Below are 7,452 nucleotides of genomic sequence, written 5' to 3'. Positions count from 1 at the left end.
CGATTATCCGAGCCAAAAATAAGTATAATACGTAACCGATCTACTAAAATAAATATGTACTTACATATATATATTCACATAAAAAGAACGAAGTAAAAGAAGAAGAAATTTTGTACTTACATATATATATTCGTTTCGAGATATAATCGTCTCGGCTTAGCAGGTCCCAGCAACAAGTTTTCCTATACATATAATAGTCGATATAACATATTTATTGCACAAAAAACAAATTATGCTGCCAATGTATAACTTACGAGTAAAACCTCAGTAACTGTTTGACAGCTAAGACAAAATATGAAAGATCATCTTTCGGGGGCAAAATGGCCGCCTGATGTTTTAATTAGCCCACAGGCAACACTTAGCCGCAAAGTCAATTGCATATTCCCAGGGCTGTCTGTTGATTTGAAAACAGCTTGGTTGTAACTGGCACATTATTTTTTTTTTTTGTTAATATTTTTATAATAAAGTTGGCTTTTTGGTCTACGTATGCATATAAAGTCGAATGTCCTGATTCCAATTACCTAATGATGACGGCTTATCTATACTACCTATAGGTAGTACAGGAAGGCTACTAAGCTAAGCTATTATAGGCTTACCTATTTTTCCCTTATATTAATCAATTGCCTCCCGCGAATATGAAACGGACAATTTGATAATAACCTAACAATGCGAGTTAAATTGTTGCTTTAACAGAAATGGAGACGACATACTCGTATAGACCCTCTAGTATATTTCAACAGCCGTCGTTAAAAAATACCATATCAACCTGATAAAATGTTCGACTTACAGCCCTAGCTTTAGTTAGTTTCAACTAAGGGGCCATGAAAATTGTTTTACGCCTTTCCAGTGTCGACGGACCTCTTCATTTAGTTGTTAAATTGAAAGCTGAGGTACGATCAGCGCAATTGTTAAACTCCTTTACAATGAGTAAAGGATTTTTTTCTTTCACTAAACATGAACTAAAAATGTGTTACATTACTGAGTTTGTCATTTATGACTTTCAATTTTTATTAACTTAAAACGTAAGCAAGATTTCAAAAAACTTTACACAAATACATTAAAAAAAAAGTTTACGCACACTTTACAGTATACGACAGAGGTATGCAGAGATCGTGTAGAGCTCTGTTCTCTCCGCTCCGACTACTCCGCTAGTGATAAAACGTGAAACTAAAAAAATTAAACTAACTAAAATTTGCAATTTTCGCTTATGACTTTAAGAAATTAACTTTATTTAAAGTGAATCGGAGCTTTAGAATAGAATTATTAGTGTATAAGTACCTACTTATGAAAATGTAGTAATGTGAAGTACGTTATACTACATTGTTTTTATTTGCCGCGGCGTTGAGTTCCGTCACTCTCTATACAAGATCTCGAAAGTTAGACCTAAATTCACTGTAACACTTACACGATAAGATATCGTATCGATACAGTAGCTTATAAAAATATTCAAAATGAATCGATATTTGTCAGAGATAAATATAATATACCAGCGCATCCCTAAGTAAGTTATCAAAGGATATTTTATTTGTGCAAAGCAATTAACACAACGCCGCCCGCTTAATTATTCCGTACGATTAATCGGTCTCAATCGCGGTTTTAATATCGATAACGATCGTGAAAGAGTTATGTTTATTTGTTTTTCGTTATTATTATAATTGCTTTTGAGATTTCTGATATGTTTAAAAATAATAAAAAATAGTGCTATATTTATGTTTAACATGTTTTAATATAAGAAGGAAAAACAATTGCACCACATTTTTAACACATACACAACACGTATATGTACTATTTAAATAATTTTCAAATATCTTTATCATGTTCAGACACTCTTTTCCCCATCTTCCGTCCAAGATACCTTCCTTCCCTCAAACAGCCCCTGCGCCACGACTGGTCTCAATGAAAATAATTCATACCCTTGAATGGGAATCAAACCGGCTATTGTCGCGTTTACGATCAGACCACTGCGCAACGACGGCTTGTAAAGATCAAACAAACATCAGACCTTTAAAATACATTAATATATTCAGCTTCACGCTTTATCTATAGTGAAGTAGCGCGAGAAAATGGAGCGCAAAAGCTACAGTATCTACATATCTCTTTCGCCTCGTCCATTATCATCAACCTCTAGATTCATGCCCTCCTGGGGAGTCCTCATGCTGGTTCAATAATCTTCCTCCGGTAAAATCTCTGGTGGTCTCCCCATACCTCTCTTACCACTCACTCTCACTTCATAAATCATTTCCCTCATTCCCTCGATGTACCCACACCACCAAAAAAAATAACTTGTTTTCAACATAATTCAAAATATGAAGCAAATTCAGAAAAAAAACAAGCAGTCTTTCAACTACATATCATGTAAAGTTTTCAACATAACATAAACTCCAATTAATCCGCCTTGACTTGTAAAATTACCCGATAAATATTTATTCGTTTTCATTCGCGGATACACTTCCTTCATACTATTAATAAACAGTAATTAATTATTTTTCATACACTATAAACTATTACGTATTATAGCCTTTATTACTATAGCAATAAAGACACTAATAAAAAGTGAAAAAATATTGTAACTAATGAGTAAAGTTGAATTTCCCATGTATAGTCCATTTAAAGCGTCAATTAAACTTTCGAAATGACTTGTCTTATATGGCTTTGACAGCAAAAAGTCTCTCGGCATTTACTGAGCAATACAAGGCTTGCTCCCCGGAGTGCATCACCTGTTCTGTCCAACAGGCGTACAAACATACTTGAATAATGTATGAAAATGGACGCCTAGGCGAGATCTAAAGGTGTATTTCATTCGTAGATACGCCAAATGTCACATTAGGTGTAAACTGTAGACGTTTTTCAGTTTATTAATGCCTAATATGTGCAGAGCTGCTGTTACTACAATTATTGTACCTACTTAAAACTTCCTTACTTAAGTTACAATTATGCAATTAAAATTGTATTATAGTTGTAAAATAGTAATGGCATTTTAAAAAAGGTACATACAAATAGATCATTGATAATAATGTAATAATTATATATAATGAAATTAAAATAAAAGTTTTAGGTACCGGTACCTTTTTAAAATGAGTCGGGTACTTACATTAACATATTAAACACTTAATTTGGACTTTCTAGCACATATAAGTTTCAGCCCATACATACATGCATATAAAGCCTGAATGTAGTATGAGTATATGCAAAAAAGTAAAACTAAGGAGTGATTTTACACTCTGTTACATCTGTCTACTTCAAGTACTCAAGGGTCGGAAAAAAGATAGTATCGACTTACTGCATAGATGGCTAGTCTTAACGAGATTGGCTCGAATACCACTCTTTTTATTATGTTTTACTTGCACAAAAACATTTTTACTTAGATTACAGGGAAAATGTATATAAAACAACTTTTTTTATCTCTGGTCCAGGAAATGCTTAGTGGAATTAATGTCATGTTTAATAAATTGTGTAAATTCTATATTCTTGTTGGCGTAGTAGTGTTATTTTTTTATTAATGAAATTAACATTTAATTCATAAAGCGTAATAACAATATTATAAATATTAGCACAATAATATAAGTAGGATATCAATGTATTTATATATATTGTTACATTATACAACATTACCATATGCTTATATTATATTGCCTATAGTCATAACCCTATTCATGAGAAAAATCTTACAAATAGAGAGACTTAAAAAAATATTTATAAATTTATTTTATACCACTTCGAGCTATTTTATTACATTTACATTTTATTTATAAATCAAAACGAAAGAATTAAAACAAAAACAAATTATTATGTAATTTAAACATCACCACAGAACCAAAATAGCTCACTAATAACTACAACTAATAAAGCTATGAAAATAGTCATAAAAAACACAAACTCCCTCAACTGTGGGCAATAAAAATGATTTTAAAAACACTATATCATCATACTTAATTATTTGAAGAGATAGCCAAATAAAAGCTGGCTTGATCCAAACAGGTATAAGACGAGGCTTAATTGACTCCAATTCTTAGAAGGTAATTTCACAAATTACTTTTAGCTACCGGATTCTGAGATCGACACCGGACAACGGTTGGAACGTTGTCACAATACGCGTATATGTGGATGGACGTGGGAGATGCTATACAGGTTAGTGCGACAAGGTTGCACGGTACCGGTAGACAGAAAAACAACGGTGCGACGTGTCCCCAACGCGATGTTGTTGTTTGAATGTGGTTTTGTACGCTTTGAAACGTGTACCGTTTGTTTGTTATTTTATTTAAAATTATATTTTTACATTATTTTTTTTCGTTTCTTTTTATTATAATATCTTGAATGCGTGCTATTTAATTAAGCATAAAGGCTTTTTAATCAGTTTCGCTGTATTCCGAGCACAGCAGTGTAGACAGAGGGAACCTAGTGTTCAGACGCTCCGTTCCACACTTACGAATTCTGGAGGCTTTGCATATTGGGTGTCGGTCTTTTGCCTCGACACCAGAGCTAACAAATGAAAATAGTAAATATTCCTTTTTTTCCAGTGAGAATCGAACTCACAACCTATCACGTTTACTCTTCGTACCCCAGTCCAACGACTGGCCTCATAAAAACTTTTTTTGTAAAAATATTAATAAAAAATATTTGTTTAAATAAACATAAGAATAATGCAACTTAACACATCGGCAAATTTATTGCTTAGTAACACTTAAAAATGTGTTCTGTAAAATAACTGTTAATATAATTTGTATTGAACTGCAACATTAGTCCCTATCAAGAAAAGTATCACTTAAAATTTTGAATCCAAATTAAAATTCGTGAATTTTGTCGTGTCTGTCTGCGCCGCGTTGGGATCGCGAATATTCCAATATATAAATAACCCCATAATTAAGCTTAATTTGTATGACGATTGCAGCCGAAAGCACATACCTACTTAAAATATAATTATTACGTAAAAAAATAACCATCGTTCAACTTGTTCACGTAATTTCTCTCATTATGGCAAACATCTACAAATAACTCTTAAATTACATTCAAAAATGTTTATTAATCTGTGTTCATAATGATCCCCATACCGTCCGCTCGGCCAGTCAGTGTTGCCATCGGAATATTTCTATCCAATTAACTTGTTACATTCTCGCTTCTGAAAATAGCTACTTGTAAAAAAAAGGGTATATCAAAGGCGGGTTCCCCGAAACTCCACCATTACTGACCGTTACCTCCCAAATAGAGCGCGATCGAAATGTCCGATAAACTCCTTCACGTGGTCTCTACTAATTGGTGCAATAAATTTGGAACGACGACAACTTAGATTGCATTACTGGAACCCTATTACCACTTTAGAATGTTATATTCTTCATAGACAAAATTGGATGTCAAAATCAAGTTCCCAGAACAAACTGTTGCCTTCCTATCGCCTCCAATTAACGTAAAGAAGGAAATTGTTTACATATGGAAGAAAAAAATGATAAAATTTTTTATATTTACTTACATTTTCTCTATTTATATATGTTAAAATACATATAGGCTACAACAAAACACTCTTTAAATGATCTAATGTAGAAGCCATTTAAAACCCCATCACAATATGATAAAAAACTGAACGAACACATTTCGCCCCTTAATACTCGTATAGACATAAGGATGTTCGGAAGCTGGGACGTCTGAGATGAAAAGAGACAAGATTTCTTCTTTTTTAATTATATTTATTGTCCTCGTTATATTTATTGTGTTTCTCGCTACCGTGCGTGCTTAACGATATCAGAGATAGCGGTTGAATCCAAATTAGGTCGTGTTTGGGTGCCATGCAAATGGCCTCCTTTGCATACTCAAAAACCATACGAGATGGCCGACGCAAATGAAAACGTCGTTACCTGATGCAAATTATATTGAAAAATACGATATTTAAATCGTTATTTTAGAATTATTGAGACAGGTGAAACTTCTTATGTAAAACAGTCTTTAGTTTAGTTTTTTTTATTAGTTATAATCTACGTATAGTTTCCTCTTGAAAAATTCATGTTAAATTCAATCTTAAGCAAAATTTTTCTTTTTTATCAACTTCTTGATTCTGCCTGATATCTCTACAATAATTTTGTATCGTTACACTCTTTTCTTGTGCATGTAGTAAAAAAAAGTTCGTGAATCTTTTTATCCCAACTATAAACATACCGTAGCGCTATCGAAGAAAACATCTGATTCAGATATTTTGAAGAACCCTTATCAACATCTAATGGCGATTGCCCGAACATTTGCACACAAAGAGCGGATAGTAGCCAAATTTAGAAGAGTACAAATGAGAAAACAGAAAAGAATTCTCCGTATATTTATTAATAACTACTATAATAATATAAAAGCACCTACCTACCTAAAAGCTACTAAACTTAAAAAAAATAAAACAAAAAGCTAACACTTCTGTCTACCAGCTTTAAAATTTCATGCAAAATAATCAATTATGTTTATAAAAGATACAAATATGTACAAGTATATTATTTTGGAGAAGCAGTCAGTTGAATAACAAAAAGTTTGGTCGACATCATTATTCTCGTGCCACAGACCGCTAATAATAGCCAATATTATACTGAAGAAAGCCTCTAAATACTATTCATAGTATTGCATGGTATAAAAGATACCTTTTGAGTTACGTTAGACCACCTGATGCCACATTTTATAAAAAAAAAATATTTTTTTTTAAAACTCAACGTCAAATGTCAGAAGTAGCATAATAATTCAAAATATTTGCGTGTGGCAGTCACCAAAACATTGGTTAATATTTACTATTCTCAGAACAGTATGTAAGTGTAATACTCGTAATATAACTACAATAGCAAAGTACGAATAGTTTAGTCTTGATCATTTCGCAATATAAAAATAATATTATTTTAGAATTTTAAATTGTATGTTTGACGTTTGTATATATTCTTTCAAATCATATGAAAAAATATATCGTATTTTACATATATAAAAAGCTTTACTGAGCAATACTAAGTTACTACTTTTAAAATGTTTTTTTTTATCATCCCGCATCCCGCATAAACACTCTGTCCCCCACTTTCCGCCGAATTTCTTAAAGCATTACGTGTTGAGACGCGAAACTAAACGCCGGGCTTTTGCATTGGTGCCAGACCGAAGAAATTAAAATATTAATAAATAATAGTTCATGAATGGGAATCCTCCCCCCCGAATGGGAATCGTAAGCACAACCATCGCGATACAGTCGCTCCCATGTGCCCCTGCCCAACGACGGCCTAATTTAAAATACTTACTAACACTTCTTATATATGATCAAAATTATTCAAACGCCATGTTCATTTTTCCTATGCGTAAACATGAACGACCTACACGTACAATATCACAGCAGGTTGTATCGCGAAACTTTTCTAAGAAGCCATCGTAAGCACTAGTAGTTTTTCATATGACAACCGTATTTCAATACAAACAATTCAATTCAACTAGTTTCAATATAAATTATAACCATTA

The sequence above is a fragment of the Heliconius melpomene genome, chromosome 19, assembly GCF_056956725.1.
Source record: "Heliconius melpomene rosina isolate 202511_hmr_F chromosome 19, ASM5695672v1, whole genome shotgun sequence".
Taxonomy (NCBI): Eukaryota; Metazoa; Arthropoda; class Insecta; order Lepidoptera; family Nymphalidae; genus Heliconius; species Heliconius melpomene.
Note: the sequence above shows the minus strand (reverse complement) of the source record.